This window comes from Falco peregrinus, chromosome 14 (assembly GCF_023634155.1).
Source record: "Falco peregrinus isolate bFalPer1 chromosome 14, bFalPer1.pri, whole genome shotgun sequence".
NCBI lineage: Eukaryota > Metazoa > Chordata > Aves > Falconiformes > Falconidae > Falco > Falco peregrinus.
In genome coordinates, this window is record NC_073734.1 from 1,570,573 (window position 1) to 1,592,637 (window position 22,065).

The 22,065-nt window shown below is 46.7% G+C and overlaps 1 pseudogene; it reads left to right on the forward strand.

Moving 5' to 3' along the window:
• Positions 1-22,065, forward strand: part of LOC129785696 (hydrocephalus-inducing protein homolog) — a 67,209-nt pseudogene that overhangs the window by 38,169 nt on the left and 6,975 nt on the right.

Here is a 22,065-nt window from a genome sequence, read left to right on the forward strand (position 1 = left end):
GGAACCTTTCCAACAGCCTATTTTCATTTCCCAGGAGAAATAGGTCACAATATTTTCCAGTTTTATGGTCTGACATACAGCAGTAATGAAGGGAGAAATGACAAAGGTTTCCCAAAACAGTCATGTCCTTCACAATTTTTTTTTAGCCACAGAATAGTAGAATAATGTGTAACTGATGATTTCTTCTTGCCCTCTCCCTTTGAGTCAAACAGTCTGGCGTGCAGCTTCACTGACAATACAGGGAAGCTGATTGTGGACGTACTGCCTGAAGTTTCTGTCCAAATACGTTGAATCCTGGAGAATGGTGATTTCATGTCAGAAGCTCAAGAGGTTTGAGTCTGTTAACTGCTGCTGCAGGTTTTCTTGGGAGTGAGGATATGAGTGCAAGGCTCCATCAATAATGCTGCGTTAGGATTGTTGCAGAGAGCTGTGCGGGTGCATATGAATGGATGGGTTGTGTTGCTCGTCCGTAGGCTTGTCTCCTCTGATGCCTTAGAGCAGTCTCATCTGACTGTGCCTTGGGATCCAGCAGCACCCTGGGTGTAGGGAGATATGTCCCTTACCAGGATCTTACTGCACCACTGACTGGCTTCCTGGAGCATGGCAGGACATCTGGTGAGTTATACAGCGTACAGAGAGATGCCAGCAACACTGCAGCAATCACCGTGGTCTCGGTGGTGTTGGGCAAATCATCCCGCTGGGGCCTCGGCCGCTGGGAATAACACCTGCAGGGACCCATCGCCACTCCCTCGCTGTTTGAAGATTTACGCTTGCAGGGTTCTCCCAGGTTCTTGCTGAAGCTGGATTTTTTTTGTGCAGCGGAAGTTCACCATTTTGGTGTTCGGTTTGGGTTATTTTGAGCCAGGATCACATTCTCGTGTCAGAGAAATGCCACGTGGGCACTGACCCAGCTCCGGTTCCGCTTCCGACAGCAGCGGTGATGCAGGAACGGGAGGAGGCCAGGACAACTAGGGCTTTGTGTCATGGGCAATGTCTCATACCCCCTGTGGAGACCTGCAGGCAGCTGGAGCAGATTGCAAAGCCCTGGTATTCCTCTTCTGCCAGTTGTTGCCTGCAAGCAGAGGGAGGCTTGGACAGTGAGCCCTGGCCGGGGTAGCCAGCCCTGACGGGACCTTGCCTTTGTTTGTGAGCTGGTTTACAGATCTCTTCTGCAATGATGAAGGCAGGCATGGTTTTCTTTCTTTCTATCTTTGTAACTGAGAATGGAAAAATCCATTTGACTTGCTGAATCTCTTCTGATCTGAGAAGACGTGTTCACATGGCTGTAGTGACACGGGGATATAAGGGAAGGTTTGGAGGGAAACCGTATCTTTTCTTTAGGTCAGCTGGCACTTCTGAAGAGATCCTTGATATGCCGAAGCCAGCCAGTTTAGTTCCTTTATTATAGCCCTAATTAAAAAAAAAAAAAAAAAAAGGCAAGCCTTTACCAGGTGCTAGTTAAGGTAAGGGACTTAATTTTTTTCACAGCTGCTTCCAAAGTCTTACACATTTTGTAAGTGTTGTTTGCTCCTTGCTCATCATTGATGCTCTAAATAAAGGCTTACAGGGCTGTGGTTGAAAACAAGAAATGTAACGTTTGAAGGTAAATGGTTTGTTGTCTCCTGTCTTAGGAGGGAGATGTCTGGCCAAATTCTTCAGTTGAAATTTATGTGATCTTCAAACCCCGAGAAGCCAGAGTGTATCAACAGTCTGCTGCGACATCTCAGGTACAGCTCCTTTCTCCTCCTCCTGCTACCCACAGCAAAGGCGAGGCACAAATACTCTTCCAGCCCAGTTGGTTCCCACGGAATTCCTAGGAAGAGCCGGTGGTCAGCAGGGCAGTGCCAGCACCTTCCTGCTGTCCCTGTGGCTCCCAGCTGGTCTGTGCAGAGCCAGGGCTTAGCGCGCCTGGCTCCGACCGCTGATCCCAGAGCAGCCAAAGCAGCGAGCTTTCATACCATGCATTCGTTGTGCTGCAAGGTGTTTGTAAAGGCAGAGAGGTACACAGCAGAAGAGCTTTGGTGGACAAGCACTAAGCCCCTATAGACCTCCAGGATGAGCCTTTATTACGTGGATGCACCATCGGGCTCCTGAGGCGGTAGGAGCTGAGTGAAACGTGCTCCCTGCCCCTGGGTCACCTCCCGCTCTCCAGGCGCTGCCAGACCGTAGTGGCTGAGCCCTGCTGAGCGCAGGGTGTCTGTGAACGTGCCACACGTGTGCTGCTGTCCCTGCGTGGGAATCGTCACCTCGTGGCTCAAGTCTATGCTTCATCTGGGTCGCGTGTTACAGGGCTCGCTGTCCTCAGCAGGGTGAGCACCCTCCCCAGAAGTCAGAGTGCGAGCAGCCTGCTAGACAAGCTTTATGCTCCTCCCGGCTGACAGAAGTGCTGTCAGGTCTTTTTCTGGGAGCGGTTATCACTGACCCACCGAGTTATGCCGCCTTTGCCCTTACAGAGGTGATGGCCTTGCTGTGCTGGCACGGGGCAGGGAATGCTTGCAGCAAGCTCCGTGGTTCAGGTTACCTTGTCCTTCCTCTCCGTCCGTGTGGTGCTGCTTGAGGTGTTTTTCAGGAGTGGGAGGTCCCTGTCAGATTTCCATCCAGGGAACGCTCTGGTTTTCCCCATCTAAGAGGAAGGAGGTGCGAGGCCCGTGGTCCCCAGCAGCCAGGCTCCCGTTCTGGAGGGTGCTGAGATCACTAACCCAGCTGCTTCGAGCCATTCCTTACTTCTCCAAGCTGACAGATACAAAGGCCATGAAACAGCTTTTTATTGATACGGTAATTGCGCAGGGTTTACTTGGCAAATGCCACCTACAGTAATTAACCAGGGCTCGTGTTAACAAACCGCCTTCCTGGCCGCCAGCTGCAGTTGTTAGAGCTGTGGAAGGAAAGGGTTGATTTAAAAAGTTGCTCCCAAGGGAATCCTGGCTCAGCGCTGTGCTCCTGGCCCTGGGATTTTTGCTGTGGTGGTGGGGCTGTCCATCACTTTGCTGCAGGGATCTCCAGGGGTTGTGCCTGGAGAGCTTTTGTTGTTGTTGTGGCAGAGAAATAGGAAAATTACTTACATGCAACCTGGGAGTTACAGGAAACAGAGCTGGGCAAGCGATCGGTGTTTAGAAAGAGGAGCCTGCTCTGGAAAAACCCTCGTGGTCCCTCAGGAGATCTGAACTCTTCCATGGGCCCCTTGGGAGAGGACCTCAAGGAGGTCACCTACCCCCCATCCCTCACAAAACGGAGCTGAGCCGCTGTATCGTCAGGGTGGAGACCGTCCCAGGGTGCAAAAAGAGTTTAAAGAAGAAACCCGTGATCTTTAACTAGGGAGTCATTAATTTTGCTTCTTGACGACTCTGAGCGGTGTGACAGCCTTCCTCGTGCATTTGCATGCCAGTCACAGATCCCTTTGGAGGACGATTTGCAGACAGCGTGTGCCCCTTGCAGGGAATATTTAGTAGCTTTGCCCTAGTGCAGCACTGTGAAATTGCAGTTGGATCTTGAGCCCCACGGGGAAGTGGCTGGCCTCCATGTGTGTTTTTGCAGTTGCCTCCATAAATTGCTTAGCCGAACGCTTCTGGATCAGGTGATTTACAGAACTCATCAGCACTGTGCAACTTGCAAAGCCAGCGGTTAAGAAGTGGTTTGAAATTTGTTTTGTTTAAGCTCAAAATGAACTTTCTTAGTTATTCATGCAAATAAAGCCATGGCTCTTGAGTGCTGGAAGGAAGCACGTGGTGGGGGGGCTCAATCACCTAAAATTCTTTTTTTGTTGTTTTTTTCTGGATATGGAAATGTACTGGGTTACATCTGATTTCTTCCAAAACCCATTTCTAAGCCGCTTTTGCAGGGAGAAGCAAAATCCTAAGTGCTGATCCCTCCTTCACTTGCCGTGTCCTACATCGTGTAAAACTGGATCTCTGTGTTGATGTGGTTGGTTGAGAATCACGTTCAAAACCAACCTCAAAACCTGGGGACGTTCCGTGGGCAAAAAAATGAGTGCCAGAAAGCAGCAGAAGTTAGGGACTTGGGAAACAGTTCTGTGCTGTTGGGCCACCCACACCCCTGTTTCTTTGAATGCCGAGTTGTAATCCCTCCATGATGTGCCAAGGTGTTAACCCGACTGAGATCCGAATTCTCACTCCACAGAACCAGATGTGGCTTTGGGACTGAGGACAAGGAGGCTGCGGCCCCTCCATGCCCTGGTCCATGTGCTCTGGGACATGCTGTGGTGGGGGCATCACACGGTCCCAGCCCGGGGTACCCAGGCCTTGGCCAGCGGCTGGGTGCTCCTGGAAGCCCCAGCTGCTAGCGAGGAGCGGGACATACTCTCTTTTTTCTTTCTTTTTCTCTCGGCTGTCCTGAATGGTCTGTATTTTACTCTGCTCCTCCTCCTTTCAGGAGAGCACTCTCTGAGGTTCACCTGGAAGGAGAGAGCGTAAAACTCCCAGGGTTTCCTAAAGTTCCAGCATCAATGGTGGGGCAGAAGAAAGGATAGCTTCCGCAGACCTTCCAGGAGAGGCTGAGGGCCTGCTGCAGAAGGGAAAGAATGGCCACTGATTTTTTTTGATGATAGTGGCCGTGGGGCATGCCTCACCCATGATTATGGGCAAAACTTGTCCCTTGGAAATCTTTGTCATTTCCTAAGAGCTTTGATGGTTTAGAACATCAAGTTTTTAATGAAAATTAGGCCACATGTGATGCAAGATGGAAAAATCTTCTGAACAGCGAGCACCCAGTACTGCCTCTTTTCGGGTGTCTGTGCAATAGAAGTACACAGCCCTCTGATGCGTGCCTGAGCTGTGAAGTGTAACTCATCTCTGCTGTCAGCTGGGCTGCGGCTGGATCCACTGAAAAACCGCTGAATTCAGCAAAAGCTCCCTAGCTCTTCCTTTCTGGCTTTGGATGTGATCAAACATCCCCGTGCCACGGTTGCAAGCCCAAAGTCAGGGATCACTGAAAAGGCTGTTCCAGGAGGGTTTTTTCCGAGTTGTGATCTAGTCACACGTGGGCTGCTCTTTGCAATAAGTTGGTTTGGACATTCTGGAATGACTAAGCAGCAGACTTTTATAAAAAAAGAAATCAACTTCCAGTCCCTAAGCTTTAGTTAATGGTGGGTGTCACACAAAAGGAGCTCAAAGGATAGAGGAATAGTTTTGCACAAAAGCCACAGTGACGGTTGTGTACAACTTCTGGGGCTACCTTCTGCTCCTTGTGCTACTCGCTTTCCGTACAAGAGTAGAATGGGATGGCAGTGTTACCGAAATCTCGGAATGAAGAACTTATCAACACCAATGTGATGTAGATAAGCAGACTTTTCTTTATGGACGGCCGGGTGCGTGAGCGAGTCCCCTCACGATCGACGCACACCATGGTTCAAAATCATACACCTTGTATAGAACTGATTCATACATATTCATTAAATATCCATGCATAATCGTAAGATTTCCCATAAATCATTAACATACTCTCCTCCCATACCCGATTCTGCGCAGTAAAGGTTAGACAGGTCCGGAAATGGGTCTGGGGTACGATTTGGGTAGGTGGTATGTGAGTCGGTGGTCTCGATCTCCCCCTGCCGGAATTACCTGCCACTTGAGGTAACTGTTTCTTGGACGGCAACTATGGGTTGCTTCACTCGACTCTCCCCAGTTCACATAAATTCTCATTTTGACATTTTAGTACATCCTCCTAGGTTACATACAAACAATCATCTCAAATCTTAAGTCTGTTATCTAAGTTCTAAACATTCCTACTAGGTGATTCTGACCAATTCCTCCGGCCTTGGTACGGGGCTGTACAGAGGATCTTCTATAGCCGCTTTTTACTATAACTATAAGTTTCATTAAAATATATTTTCTTATCCTCTTGTATTTCTATTACATGATTGATTTTATAAAATCAAATAATCAATCAAATAAAGTCAATCTTAACTTATTAGCAAATCTATAACATTTCCCCATCCTCTTATATTTCTATTACATGATTGATTTTATAAAATCAAATAATCAATCAAATAAAGTCAATCAATCTTAACTTATTAGCAAATCTATAACATTTCCCCCCTTTGAAAGTGTTGAAAATCATTATTTCAATACTTTCACATTATTTACATATCATTTGTTTCAACATATTTTGGTGGTGGGCTATACCTTGGTGGACTGGTTGGTACTTCTCTCATGATCATACGATTGATTGCAATTCTGTTGGTAAACTGCTTCTTCAAACATGCATATACCAACATGATCATCAAAAAGACAATCAGTAACAGAAACAAAGTTTTGATTAGGGATTGTATCCAAGAGCTCAAGTTCCTTCCTAATTTGTTAAAAATTTTCCCTAACCAGTCTTCTGACATATCTTCTTGAATTGATTCTGTTTCTTTTTCAATTTTATCTAATAAATCCAAATCATGTTCCACATCTTGTGTGACATTTGAAATGGGGATGCAACAGTGGTCCAGTTTATCTTTGAGATATCCACATACTCCATGTTCTTTAAGTAGGAGCATATCTAGTGCCATTCTATTTTGTAAAGTCATTCTAGAGGTCGCCTGTAATTGTATATTCAATTCCTTAAACCCCTTTTTGGTAACGTTTGCTAATTTTTCCACTTGACCAGTTAACTTATAAAGCCATGCTCTGTTTCTATATGATGCTATAGGATTTAAAAGTGATTCAATTGCCCAGCCAATTTTCACTCCTGTAGATGGTTCATTCCAAGTATCATCATTTGTCTCAGATCTCTTTGTTCGTTTCAGTTCTAAATTTTCTAGAGATCCTCTAAATGGTGATTTCTTCCAAATCGGACACAATGTTGGCACGCCTAAAGTTATTTGTTTCACTTTACCATCTAATGGTAGATGAGTTGTCCAGGTTCCATCACTCAATGCCCAAATTAAATGTCCTGGACTTTGAATAGTAGATTTTCTACAACTAAACATAATTCCTCTTCTGGGTATATAGGCGCTAGATAGATTGAGAGTATTCTTAAGACCTCGACAAAAACAACCATATTTTAAAGCGGCAGCCAAAGGAGGGATTCTTTGAATTATTAAGTCTGCATTGCTACAATCATACACTTTTTCACATTTCCACCATGGCACTATTTTATTCTCCTTTTCTCCCAATGAAGTTGATCTATCATTGACCCAGGGTAATACTGAAAACACTTTTCCATCCCAGGTAAAACACCAAGGAGTTTTTGCCATATACTGAAAATGGGAATATAAGGTCATAGACCAAACCGAATCCCAAACTATTTCCTTTTCCTGTAGGGTTCGATTCTTTTTCTCACATTTTGTCTCGGTTATCCATACACTGGTGTTTGTTGTAGCCATTTTAGGCTAGTAACACCATCCCTTGTTCCCTAAATCTCCATATAATCCCGGTTTAGCTACAAATCATCCTTTACATTCCCAAATGGTTGAATATACTGGTGATTCTTCCCCAACTTTAACCTTTTGCAATTCCCAAGTTTCCCTAGGTTCTTGTTTACAATCCATTGTCTCATTTTCATATTCTAATTTGGTCAGATTCATGGTTAAGATTCCCCATGGAATAGATTCACCTACTGCCCTCGGTATTGGTAAACAAGCGGTGATCTGCGTGACATTTTGTAAATTGGCAAATCCTTTAATCAATCCTACCATCAAATTTTCCTCAGCCGTTTGTTTGGGAATTTCAATCACTTGTTCTGTCTCTGTTTGTCTTTCATTCCTGTCCACCAAGTCAGCCCATGATCCTGCCAACACTACCAACCCAAATGGAATCCAAAGAACGATCATAACCTGATATGAAAAATTAGACATTTTTCAAAGTCAAATTTAAAGTCTTTGGGTCACAGTTGATAATCTTCCATGGAATAGGTGCTTTCTTCACTCGAGTATAATGGATCCAAGCATCCGATTCTGCTATCTTGATAGCCGTAAAAGTGGTTAACAGTACTTGGAAAGGTGCTTTCCAACGTTCCTGTAAAGGTTCAGAGGTCCAGGTCTTCACATAGACATAATCTCCTGGTTGGAAATCATGCACTGAATTTTCCAGGGATAAAGGTCTATTCCAAATTACTGCACTCCGAATTGCAGCCGGAGTTTTTCCTAGAGAAAGCAAATAGTTATATACATCCTGCTTTCCTTTTACATGTACGTTTGGATTTGGTTCTGGAGACTCATATGGTTTTCCATATAATAATTCATAAGGACTGAGTGAGGTTCCACTCTTTGGCTGTACCCTGATACGTAATAATGCCAATGGAAGCGCCTGAGGCCACTTTAGACTGGTTTCTTGACAAATTTTACTTATTTGTCGTTTCAAAGTTTGATTCATCCTTTCCACTTTCCCACTAGATTGGGGTCTCCAAGATAAATGTAGGTCACAATTAATACCCAATACTTTGCTAACACTTTGGACTACTTCAGCAACAAAGTGTGGACCTCTGTCAGAAGAAATTCCAATAGGAACTCCAAATCTCGGAATTATTTCTTGTAATAACCACTTCACCACTTCTTTTGCTTGTGTAGTGCGACAGGGAAGGGCTTCTGGCCATCCTGTAAAAGTATCAACCCCTACCAGGATGTACTGGTACCCATTTTGTCTAGGCAGCTCTGAAAATTCTACTTGCCAATAATCTCCAGGTTCTACACCAGATTTCAGTCTACCCATTTGAACCTTTTTCTTAATCATTGGATTATTTTTCAAACATACCTCACACTTTGCAGTTACCATTTTAGCTATTCCCAACATCTTAACTGATATTACTTGTTTTCGTAAAGATGTTACTAAGGCTTCTGCTCCCCAGTGACATTCCTGATGTCTCGTTTGAATTATCTCTCTCATCACAAGAGGTGGAATTACTACCTGTCCATTAGGAGTTACCCACCATCCCGCTAAGTTTTTCTTAGCATTTAATAACGGACTCAGTTTGTCATCTTCCTCTGAATATCTCGGGTTTTCCCTAGGAAGGGTTACTGTTTTAGAAGGAATTATTGCCATTTGCAATGCTTGTTTCTTTGCTACCTTTTTTGCTGTTCTATCAGCTAAATTATTCCCAGCTATTATTTTTGTATTCCAAATCTGGTGTGCCTTACAGTGCATGATTGCTACTTGATCTGGCTTTTGAACTGCTTGCAATAATCATAAAATTTCTCTTTGATGCTTAATGTTTGATCCTTGAGAGGACAATAACCCCCTCTCTTTCCACAAAGCTCCATGGACATGCACTACCCCAAAGGCATATTTTGAATCAGTCCAGATATTTACTTTCCTGTCTTTGCTTATCTCTAAGGCTCGAATTAAAGCGATGAGTTCCGCCTTTTGGGCTGATGTGGTACTCGCCAATGCTCCTGCTTCTATAACTGTAGTCTCTGTTGTTACCGCATATCCGGCGTATCGGACTCCTTGTTCCATGAAGCTGCTTCCATCAGTATACAGTTCCCAGTCTGGTCGCTCCAGTGGTACATCCTTCAGATCTTCACGACTGGAATAAACATACTCGATGGCAGCCAAGCAATCATGCTCCAGTTGTCCTTCTTCCTGTATGGAACTTAAAAACACTGCAGGATTTACCAGGTTAGTTGTCTTTAGAATCACATCATCCTGTTCAGTCAGTACTACCTGGTACTTCATCATTTGGCTGGGAGACAGCCAGTGTCCCCCCTTCTGTTCTAGGACAGTTATCACCATGTGTGGGACATAGACTGTTATTGTTCTTCCCAAAGTCCATTTCCAAGCTTCTTGTATGAGCATCACTGTTGCTGCCACTGCTCGAAGGCAGTTTGGCCACCCTCTACTCACTGTGTCCAGTTGTTTAGAGAAATATCCGACTGGTCGTTTCCAGCTTCCTATCCTCTGGGTTAACACGCCTGGTGCAAGGTGTTGCCTTTCATGAACAAACAACTGGAAATCTTTGGTTGGATCCGGCAGTCCCAAGGCAGGTGCAGACATTGAGCCATGTTTCAACTCTACAAAAGCCTTTTGTTGTTGTGGGCCCCATGCAAAGGGAGGGTTCTTTTGGGCCTCGTACAGCGGTTTAGCTATTAGCCCATAGTTCATGATCCAAAGGTGACACCACCCAGTCATTCCCAAAAATGCTCTGAGTTCATGAATATTTCTCGGCTCAGGTATACCACAAATAGCTTCTTTGCGATCTTTTCCTAATTGTCGTTGTCCTTTTGAAATCTCAAAGCCCAGATATATCACAGTCTGGCAGGCTGTCTGGGCTTTCTTCCTGGACACTTCGTATCCATTTAGTCCCAGGAAATTCAGGAGGTCGATAGTCACCTGTATACTGGTAAGTCTTTCTTCTGTAGCAATCAATATGTCATCCACATATTGTAAAAGTAAATGCCCAGCTCTTGATTTATCCTGTTTCCACATTTCAAATTCCTTTGCTAATTGATTTCCAAAGATAGTTGGACTGTTTTTAAATCCTTGGGGTAATCTAGTCCATGTCAACTGCATCTTTCGCCCGGTTTGAGGATTTTCCCATTCAAAAGCAAACAGTTTTCTGCTTTCTTTTTCCAAAGGTATACAAAAGAAAGCATCTTTTAAATCAAGCACTGTAAACCGTTGATAAGTGTCCCTTAATGCTGTTAACAGTGTATAAGGGTTTGCTACTACAGGATAAATATCCTTAACTAGTTGATTTACTGCTCTCAAATCTTGTACCAGCCTATATTCACCCGAGGGTTTTCTGACTGGTAAGATAGGAGTATTATACTCAGATTCACATTCTTCCAAAATGTTATACTCCAAAAATTTATCACTCAATTTCTTCAATTCCTGTCTCACTTCCGATTTGATTGGATATTGTTTAATTCTCACTGTTCCTGCGCCTTCCTTCAAATCTATTTTAACAGGCTCTGCTAGCTTCGATTTACCAGGAATATCTGTTTCCCATACAGTAGGGATCACTGCCAAATCCACCTCCTGTGGAATTTCTTGTTCCTTTACTCTTTCTTGTATCATCAAGATTTCTCCCGTTTTTGACTCGGGTATTTTCAAGAAAAGTTCTCCTTCATCAAAAACAATTTGTGCATTTAATTTAGACAACAAATCTCTTCCTAACAAGGGTATCGGACATTCTGGTACATACAAGAATTCATGTGTGATTATCTTATTTCCAAATTTCAAATCTAGGTGTTGTAGGAATGGCCTGGTTCTCTTCTTTCCCTGTTGCTCCTATTATATTGGCTGGTTTTGTTCCTATTTTTCCTTTACATGTATTTAATACCGAAAATGTCGCTCCTGTATCTACTAAAAATTTAACTTCTTTATCTCCCAGCTAAATTTTAACCAGAGGTTCAGCTGGGTTCCCTCCGGTCCCCTTCAGTCGTCTAAAATCATTATCTTGGCAAGGTCGTGAGAAACACTCTTGTTTCTAGGGCAATCCTTTTTCCAATGTCCTTCCTCTCTACACAAAGCACACTGATTTACTCCTAAGGGGGTATTAAATTTCCGATGGCCACAGTGCATACAACCTCCCCTCCCATTAAATCCTCGTCCTCTTCCTCTGCCCCTTCCTCTGTCTACCGTTCCTGTCATTACTGCCAATAAATCTGTTCTCCTTGATTTTCTTTCTTCTCTTTCTCTGTTGTTATATACCCTCCATGCGACTTCCAGCATTGTATTCAAACTCCTTGAATTCTCTCCCTCCAGTTTCTGGAGTTTTTTCCTTATATCTGGTGCCGATTGCCCCATAAAAATCAAAGCCAGTTGCATTTGTGCTGCCTCTGTTTCCACTCTCAAATCAGTATGTTTTCTGGCAGCTTCCTTTAATCGTTCCCAAAATGCTGAGGGAGATTCATTTTTATCTTGTCTTACTTCATATAATTTAGACCAATTCAGAGATTTAGGCATGGCATGTCTAATCCCATATAAAACCCATTTCTGATACCGTCTCAGTCTTTCTCTATGTGTTACATTATTTGGATCCCACTGCGGATCCCCAGATGGAAAATTCTGTTCTATTGTTCCACCTGTAATTCCACTCATCACATCCAACTCTGCCTGAGCTTTACCAGCTTTTAATACCGTTTGCTTCTCTGTATCATCTAACACATTATCCAGGATCACCTGTAAATCATTCCAGTCTGGATTCTGTGTTCTAGTTATAGTATCTGCCACCTTGCCCACTTTTTCAGGATCTTCTCTATAATTTCCTGCTGCCTGCTTCCAAGTCATCAAATCCATAGCTGTAAAAGGTACTTTCACATAGACCGGTCCATCACTACCAACTCCCTGTCGCAGGGGAGCTATAGTCTGTGTCTGTTGCCGAGTTCTCCGTGAAACAGGAGTATGAATTACAATCTCCGATAATCTCTCTTCCACATCTCCTGTTCCACTGCTATCCGGTTCAATCGCCTGTTCTCGTGCCCTAGATTCTCGACCCTGATTCCTTTCTCTCCTAAGAGGGGATATATCTAATTCTGGTCCATCATCACTCTCAGTGACAATCTTTTTCTTTAAACAACCTTTCCCGATCTCACAAGTTGAGCAACACCTTTTTACTTTCTTGTTATCAGCAGTTACAGCCATCACAAAATTATCTCCATCAGTTAACTTGCATTCATCCTGCCAGTCTTTTCTCTGTCTCAGGTAAAAGAACAAATCCACGTATGGCATTTCACTCCATTTCCCTTCCCTTTTACAGTATAACATTAACTGCAGAACAGTATTATAATTCAGTGTTCCATTTATGGGCCACTTTTCCTGATTTTCCAATGTATACAGAGGCCACCAATTATTACAATACTCAATCATCTGGCTTTTTGGCAAATCCTCATATAAATCTCCCCAATGTGCCAATAAACATCCCAATGGAGAATTTTTCGGGATTTTATCATTTACAGCAAGATTACGCATGCTTTTACTTTTAAACAACCGAGTTAACTTAGATGCCATGGTATAATCACTCACAGTACAATACACAATTATTCAACTCTGTCTCCCCGATCCGCGGATCCACGCTCCACACTCGCTTTCGTGCTTAATTGCACGTCTCACCCTTACAGCCACACTCACACTTTTCCACAATTGTTACTTCAAACAAAGACATAAAACACAATATTATACACTTCTTAATTCTCTTCTCGATACACAGACACAATAAACAATTCTGTATCAGAAGAAAAACCCCTCCTAACTTCTTGTTAGAGGCACTACCTTAGAGAACACTATAGCATGTAGGTTCTCTTGTTTCCACTTTTGTCCAACCCTGCAATAGCTTTCGCTTATGTCTTACGGGCAGGCGCCTAGGCTTCCTCTTCCACAAGGATCCTTTAGTCCAACCCTGCGCAGCTTTCACCGCGTCTGACAGGCAGACTTACTCAGTGAGACTCAAACCCACTGGTGGGTCTCCAACCCACTCCTTACCATACACTTATTATAGTGGGACTCCTACCCACTTACTACAATTACAAGAAGAAGTGTCTTACCAAAATCCAGGGAACGTCGCGAAGAGCCTTACGGATCGGGGATCGATGGGTATCCCCGAGAAATCCTCGGTGCCGGCTGGAACCGATCAGGTCCCCGACTCCTCCGGTCTCCTTCCGCGAGGTCCCATCTGGGTCGCCAAAACTGTTACCGAAATCTCGGAATGAAGAACTTATCAACACCAAAGCAGACTTTTCTTTATGGACGGCCGGGTGCGTGAGTGAGTCCCCTCACGATCGACGCACACCATGGTTCAAAATCATACACCTTGTATAGAACTGATTCATACATATTCATTAAATATCCATGCATAATCGTAAGATTTCCCATAAATCATTAACATACTCTCCTCCCATACCCGATTCTGCGCAGTAAAGGTTAGAAAGGTCCGGAAATGGGTCTGGGGTACGATTTGGGTAGGTGGTATGTGAGTCGGTGGTCTCGATCTCCCCCTGCCGGAATTACCTGCCACTTGAGGTAACTGTTTCTTGGCCGGCAACTATGGGTTGCTTCACTCGACTCTCCCCAGTTCACATAAATTCTCATTTTGACATTTTAGTACATCCTCCTAGGTTACATACAAACAATCATCTCAAATCTTAAGTCTGTTATCTAAGTTCTAAACATTCCTACTAGGTGATTCTGACCAATTCCTCCGGCCTTGGTACGGGGCTGTACAGAGGATCTTCTATAGCCGCTTTTTACTATAACTATAAGTTTCATTAAAATATATTTTCTTATCCTCTTATATTTCTATTACATGATTGATTTTATAAAATCAAATAATCAATCAAATAAAGTCAATCAATCTTAACTTCTTAGCAAATCTATAACAGCAGGGGGACCTAAGCCAAAACCTGAGCTAGAATTCAGGCACTTTAGGCTGCTCCAGTGGTTCAAGAAAGGCTTCAGACTGAAAGATCCTGCACTATGCCATCTTAGCAGACTTAAGGAAGAAACTCAGCATCCTGGAGTTCAGCTGTAAGCCTTGTGGTCTCAGTTGCCTTTGCAGCAAGGGATATGTGTGTTAGCAGTACACTTAGAGCTTATCTGGTTTCAGTAGCGAGGAGGCTGGTTTTCCGTAACTGCTCAGTATGCTTCAGGTGGGGCGTCTTTACAAAGCTGAGCTCTTGGTTTGATGGTGGGAACAGGTGAGTGCTGCTCTCTGGAGACCGTAAAGCCCCGTCTTAACAAGGCGCTGCTGCAGGCGGTGAGCCCTGGAGCACCCCGGTACGGAGCCCTACGTTAGGCGCAGGTGGTGGCTGAGATGCTCTGCCTGCTTGAGGCAGCGCTCAGGTGCGCGTGTCGCTGTCAGCAGGCTGCTGGGGTATCGCTGTCAGCAGGCTGCTCTGCCTTGCTTGGGCTCATACTTCTCAGCTCCTGTGCGGTCGTCTCCGATTGCAGCGATACAGACAGCAGATTTTTCTCTCCGGCTCTGTTTTGTGAGCTTTGTGCCTTCTCTGAATGGATTTCAAAGCTCGTTTAAGTGCATGGGAAGGAATTCAGAAATCATGTTTTATATGCAGCATCACTTTCTGAGGGTGCAAACTGATTGCTAAGTTACAAACCAGCCCAAGGGCTCCGTCAGAAGTTAGAAACCAGCCGCAAAGTTGATCTGCTGAGGGAAGAGAAGGGTCCCGTATCTTCTCGCGGAGCATCTAGTGCTGGTGCCACCCAGCCCGGAGTCAGGGACTGGCTCTGAGGCTGCCTGGAAAATCCAGGCGAACCGAAGGAATTCTGTACTGACATGGCAACCTCTCCCCAGGCCGTGAGACCAGGCTGCCCCTGCGCATCAAAGGGAGCGGCATAGGGCCCCAGCTGCGCTTCAGCTTTGACCAGCTGGACATCGGGAAGGTTTTTGTTGCGTCAGCCCCCAGCTACGAGGTGAGCAGTGGGGCTTGCTGGGGTTGGGGTGGATCCTGATGGCCCCTGGGGCAGCAGTGAGCTTTGTGCACCTGCTGGATTTCTGGCAACACAGGCAGTTATGTGCACGCATTATTTGATGTAAGTTAAATGTGGGAGTTTTTGCAGAATCTGGATAGTTTTGATGGGGTCTGAAAGGTGTGTATGTTGTCCACAAAGCCCCGATCCCTGCGTTTTGGCAACCTCCCTTTGAGACCAGCTGGGAGGCTTCATGCAGAAAATCCAGCCCTTGACACATGATAGCAACACCGGGTCAAAAAGGTCAGGATCCAGAGGCTTTTGTTTCAGCCCTAGATGCACTGCGCCCTGGTACCCTGGCAGTTAAAAAGCAGCTGGAACAAAGGTGTTGTGTTCCGACTCGAGTCCGTTGCAAACACCTTTCAGTGAAGCGCAACTTGCTGGATCCTGGCGCCGGAGGGAAGCCGGGCAGCCTCCCCGCGCAGAGCTGCCCGCGCAGGCACCGGGAGCGCTGTCCCTGCTGAGCAGCCTCCTGCCACCCTTCAGACCTGGTGCCCCTCTGGCTCTATGAACAGAGCAGGGCAGTTCTGGAAATGAAGCAAAGGAGCTTTCTGGGTATTTGCCTCCCCCCGCCGATGGTGGCAAGTTTTCTCAAAAAAAAACCAACCAAAAAAACCCCCAAGATACAGCAACTGGAGGCGGTAGAAAATGAGGCAGTACATCGTGCCAGACACTTTCAAAAGCTTGACTGTTGCAGGGAAGGACACGTTAAGGTGTTTTCTTGCCAAAATATTGTGCACTGTATGTATGCATTTTTTAATGCTGATTCTTTATTGATTCTATATATATCAATGTGTTGGTTTCATTACTGGAGAAAATGTGAATAAGTAGATGATACTCCAAGTGCTGTATTAAGTAGCCAGACTGGAGGTAAACTTCAGTGTAGGATCCCTAAGTGCAATTTGTAATTAAGGTGTAAAACATATGAGTAGTTTCCAAGTTACCAGTGCAGAATTTGAATACAGGAATGTTTTCAACAGCAGCTGCAAAATTAAAAAAATAAGGGCTGTACCTCTGCTTCTGTCTCAGTTTTTCTGACAGGTTTTGCGAGGACAAAACTTAGGGAAAATAACTGCCAAGCAGGTAGATAAGTCCACAGAAATGGCCGGATTTCACCTGCAGCCTTCGGAAACTGTAGAGCTTTGCTTTGGGTAGGTTTGGTGACCACCAGTGTGCTGATACTCACAGGCAGGTGTGGGCATTTCTTGCTGAATCTCAGCAAATGCTGCAGGATTGTGTAGCTTGTTGGAGCAGTAAATAATGGTAAATTAGTAGATGATGGCTGTGAATATTTATGAAAGAGATTCTTTAGAGCAGGTGGAGCTGCTATGCCCCTCACTCTCATCCTTTCTTGACATGTCTGGTTGAGCAAAGACAAAGAGACTCTCAGATCAAAGAAAAGAATAAAATGGGCCTCACTGACGTACCCTAGCAGAGTCGGGGAGTGCTGCTGAAGCTGGTTATGGGGCTGTCCCGAGGTATTTTCTACATCCAGTAAACTTGCTGGCTGTAACGGGAGCTGAATGTGTTTTGCCCTTGGCAGGACTGGGCTCATCTGGAGCGGGAGCAGTTAGGTGACGATTCGCTGTAATGCTGCGACCGCCCTTTGCTGCTCTTTGGGGCAGGTCTGCATCGCCTTGGTGATGCTGAGCACATCCTCAGCCCTGCAAGTCCAAGCGGACTGCTCTGTGTCAGTGGAATAAACCCAGAGTGACTCTGTTTATGTGAAGTTATCACTGGGGTTTTTTGCATGCAAAAACCCAAAGGCAGAAACTGTCCTGTTGTGTTTTCTTTGGCTTCAGCCAAGCAGCAGCACACAGCTTCTTCTGCCTTTTGTAGAAGTTTAATTAGAAAACAAATCAGCCTTCTGTAAGGAAAGAAGATTCCTCATGTATTTCCATTTTGCTTTCTTGCTGCTGCAGGTCATCCTGTTTAACAAAGGAGTCATTGATGCCCCCTCCAAGTTGGTCCTTCCGGCGACCGCTCTGGGCTCCTGCTTCTCCTTTCTCCCCCAGGAGGGCATCGTTTTACCAGATGTCCTCCAAGTCATCCAGATCTCCTTCAGTTCCACCGCCCTGGGGCAGTTCACAGAAGGATTCCGGTTCAGTGCGGATGGGTCCCCTGAGCCCGTGACCTTGACCGTCAGGTGAGGAGGGTTACAGGAGCCTGGGGGGTGCCTCCACAGTAATTCCCACTGCAGACTCCTCTCCTCGAGATGGCATCTGCCTCCTTGCTTTCTGTCTTGCCTTTGTTCCAAGGACCCCTGTCCAGCCCTTATCTCTCATTCTCCAGCCCCACAACTCAAGCTGTTTGTTTCAAATGCTTTTGAGATGCCCACCCACCGGGGCAAGCCGAGCCTCCCTCTTCAGGGGGGGTTGTGCACTGGATTTAGTTCTCCAGGGAGGGAAAAACTCCCAGTTCTTTTGAGTGGAGATGAGCTGGCTGGTGGGACATGGGGCTGCAGAGGAAGGAACAGCGGTGGGAGTGCAGGTGGTTCCTCTCCTACCTTGTGCTCCTTCCTGCTCTGCGAGGACCCCGATCTCCCTTCAGAAGCACTATTGGAAGATGTGGCTGTTGCCATAAAGACTGCCCTCTTCCCCCGTTCTCTTGCAAGCTGCGCTGTTACCGGCTGTAGCGCACAGGGCTCTGGGCTGGCTGCTTGGCCGAGCCCTCTGGGCAGTCCTTCAGGTCTGACTTCCTTGGGCACAGCTCCTGTGTGCTCAGCAGAAACGGCAGTTATTTCCCCCCTCGCTGCAAGGCTCACCCTTGGCAGTTTCCCAGTGTGAGACCCAGTTGTGGCTGGTTTGGAGGCAGTTTTCTATTGTCTTTTGGCAAGTGCTATTACGGAAAGCATGTCTGCTCCCTTTGCTCCATCCAGAGTAGGATGCTGGGGCTTGGCAGGTTAAGTCTGATTACGTGAGGTCCTTGGAGAGGGAACCTCATTGCCAGAAGGGATTTGCTACCTAACTTGTTCTCAGGAACTGATTCAGCTCCAGGAATCGAGAATTAGCATGGGATTGAAACTCCTGAAAGTCAGATTTTGAGTGCTTTTTGATTGTGCAGTCAGAAGATGCCCAAACCATAGGTGATCACTCTTTGCTTGGAAACAGACCTGACGAGGTCCTGAACGCTTGTTCTTTTGCTCTTTAGAAAGGGATGCTGGAACTGGGACACGACGGGTGAGGGCAGGTCCCTCCTGCGGGAGGCTGGGGTCTGTTCATGTGTACGAGAGACCCGGTGGCAGTCCTGTGAATAAAACTAGGAGGCACGGGTCACTGTGCTCCTTGATCTGTATTTGTTTTTTTCACCAAGAGGCAGAGCTGGCATTGATTGGCATCAACCATGAAATTAATGAATGTTGTGCAGCTTCAAGTGCTGATTTCAGTGGATGTTGGTGAGTTTGGGAGTTTGGAACCTCTCTGAATTTAGGGATGGGCGGGCTGGTGTGGTGGCTTCAGGACACTCATGTTCGGTGGTGCAAACAGTCTTGCTCTTGGATGTGTCAGCCGGTGCACTGGTAACAAGCTGATACTTTCCTCCAAGATTCCACCATCCACTGTGTAGAACTTGTGCTGCGTTTCTCAGTAGATGTCTGGGGCTCCTGTGGATTTGTGCCTCAAAATCCTGCACGCATAATGGTAGTGTGGAATAAGGTCTGAGGAAGATGTCCATATAGGCCATGGAAAGGCCAGTTCCAGCAAAGAGATACCAAAGCAGGGAACCTGTGGCTGAGAGGGCTAGTTACAATGAACCTGCTTCTGCATGGACAGCTCTGCCCGTCACATGACAGATGGGGAAACTGAGGCACAGAGCCATCACTTGTTCAGGGTCCTTCACTGGGCCAGCAGCAACCTGGGGGTGTACCCTGCCTGCCCTGGTGCCCTGAGCCACCTCAGCAGCCGCCACCTGCTGACCACGTTGCTTTGGCTGCCCCTGTGCACAGGGATGCTGTGCCGAGCGCAGGGGTGACGGGTTGATTTGAAACCCACCGTGCTGCTGAGACCAGCTTCTATCCGTCCCGGTGGTAACGAAAGCCGAACGCTTTGCAGTTCTTTTTAACCAAGCCAGTTCCTCCTCTGCCTTTGTCCTTACAGGGGCTGTGTCATCGGACCGACTTTCCCTTTCCATGTACCTTCCCTCCATTCGGCGACGTCTCCTTTGGTGAGTGTGCCCTGGGCTTGGACCGCTGGTGGGGAGGTCTGTGCCTTACTGAAATGAAGCGCTTTGGGAGCGTCTGTCACTTGTGTTCCTCCACAGCAGCCTTCAGGGTGTTAGAACCAGGGCTGCCGCTTGCTCAGGTGGTATTTTGCTGCCGTGAGATCAAACAGGACCAAAGGAATAGAAAGTCAGTATTTTCCTGGTGCCCTCAGAGCCTGCTCAGCCCCAACCTCCCAATCCTTGGCGGCAGAATGATGGTGAAAGCCCTTGTCCCAGAAGGGCCCAGGGGATGGGGCTGCAGGAGAAGGGAGTTGGAGCCACACGCTAGCCTGTGGCTGCTCAGGGTGAACGTTCCTGTTGCAAGGCGAGGACACCACTTACCCACTTGACCTTTAGTGTGAGCTGTTAATTTGTGCTGTGAGGGCTCCTCGTTATCACCTGCCCGGTAATAAGCCCAGGCAGTAGCTCGGCATTGGTTTGGGCAGTGATGTCTCCAGAGATGTGGGCTCCTTCTCCTTCCCCAGCCGAAGCACTGCTCCACTGACGGAGCCGGTGGCTGAGCACCCAGAGCATCTCCACTGAAATGCAGATTCTGATTCTCCATCTCGAGTCTCAGAGAAAAGGCTTTGTACTGAGATGGTCTAAAGTTTACATGTGAAATCAATTGGGGATTGATTGAAGGGCCATGATCATTCTGTGCCCAGGATGCCCCTGTGGTTTCATGCGGTTCGTGGACTTTCTAGGAAATCTCAGTACTTTCCCTGAGCCACTTCCCCCTCTCCCTGCATCACCACTCGGCCACTTCTCTGCTTCCTTTTGAATAAATAGACCCACAAGAAACGCACCGGCAGAAATGCGGTTGTGTAATAGGAGGTTCATCCTACTTTAATCTGATTTCATTAACAAGGCCTTTTCAGCTGAAGGCAGCTATTGTATTTTTGCTTCTTGTCACTGTGCTGCTGGCTGTTGTCTGCATCTGGTGACTTCGGTCCCATTTGGGGCTGTGCAGTGGGTCAGTCGGTGCATGTCCTTTCTGTGCCCCACCCCCGCCTCCCTGCCGGAGTAATTGCTGGCGGTGGGCAATGGTCACTGCTGCTGGGCACAGAGGAACTATCTGCTGTGTCTGCAGGTGGTTTTCCTCCCTGTCTTTATTCAAATAGCACTTGGTAAGCAGGGCATGGGAGGTGTCTTCTGGCAGAGCTGGTGTCCGCTCCAGACCAAGCTGCGGGCTGGTGTCCTGCCTCTGCAGAACAGCCACCCCCTCACCCAGTGTGGTTGTACCACTGGTTTTCCGTTGTGGAAAGCAAGTGTCAGAGCTGAAGTGATGTCAGGCTTTGTGGGCAGTAATCAAAGGCAGTGTGGATGTGATGTCCCCGTTTGTTAGGTAAGGTGAGACACAGTTCCTGCTCATTTCTAAGGAAGCATCAGGTTTGCCTGCAGTGAGGTGGGCCGAGTTGTCATGTGCTCAGTCTGGTTGCCCAGAAACAGGAGATGCCTTAAGGGTCCTGCCTAGAGAAACTGCATTAGAGTGCAACGCATCATGTTGTAGTGCCCGGTCTCATCCTTTCTTTTCCTTACATGACAATGCCCTACTTTCGTATATTGAAAACTGGGGGAATGTTCATGGAGTTAATGGGGGATTTTACAGACTGAATTTTCAGAATAAATGCTCTGTCTGGGTGCACACTGATCAGTGAGAAAGAGTTGGGGCTGGTTTGGGGGCAGGTGAGAGAGCTCCTCAGAGGTAGAGACAGCTCTTCAGCACCAACGGCACTGCCCATTGCCAAGGAAGCAAGCTGTGCCATCCATGGAAAAAGCAACTTCAGTCACAACTCACTCCTCCCTGAGCTTCTCCATTACCTCTCATTCACACTGAAAAGAGATAAACAACAAGCACCGGTCTATCCTAACAGGAGAGTCACACCAGGAATCACGGGATAGCCGGGGACTTGACTGATATTTGTCTCACCTTCCCAGGCTTTCCTCGCACCCTGCCGTGTCGCCTCACTAACACCTCCTTGGTTCCCATGACTTTCAACCTTCGCATCCCTGGCGAAGGCTCAGGACAGCGCAGCGTCACCAGTTTTGCTCAGATATCAGACAACACTTGCCCGTCCTGGAGAAAGGGAGCCCAACATCACATCAAGCCAACTGAATTCACCATAATGCCCTGCAAGGGGACCATCCGCTCCCAAGGAGCCCTGGGTATCCAGCTATGGCACGAGCCCGGCCATACGTGCTTCAGCAGGTGGAGCTGAAGCTTCACTGGTGCGCAGGAGGGCTGTAGTGCTGCTGGCTTTGGGCATAACGCAAGTAAGAGATCGGTGTTCGTGTTAGGTTTTTGTGAGCTGGGGTACTCTGGGGCGGAGCACCGTTTTGTTTCCAAAGTTGTAAGCCAAGGATCATGTACCCTACGGTCAAGCACAGAAGCCATGCGTGTGTGTCTGAGCTGCTTAGAGCAATTTGATTTAAAGTGGGCCGAGGAAGGATGGGGACAGAAGGTGACTGTTAAAAGAAAGATGTCATTGCATAAAGCAGTTTGCTA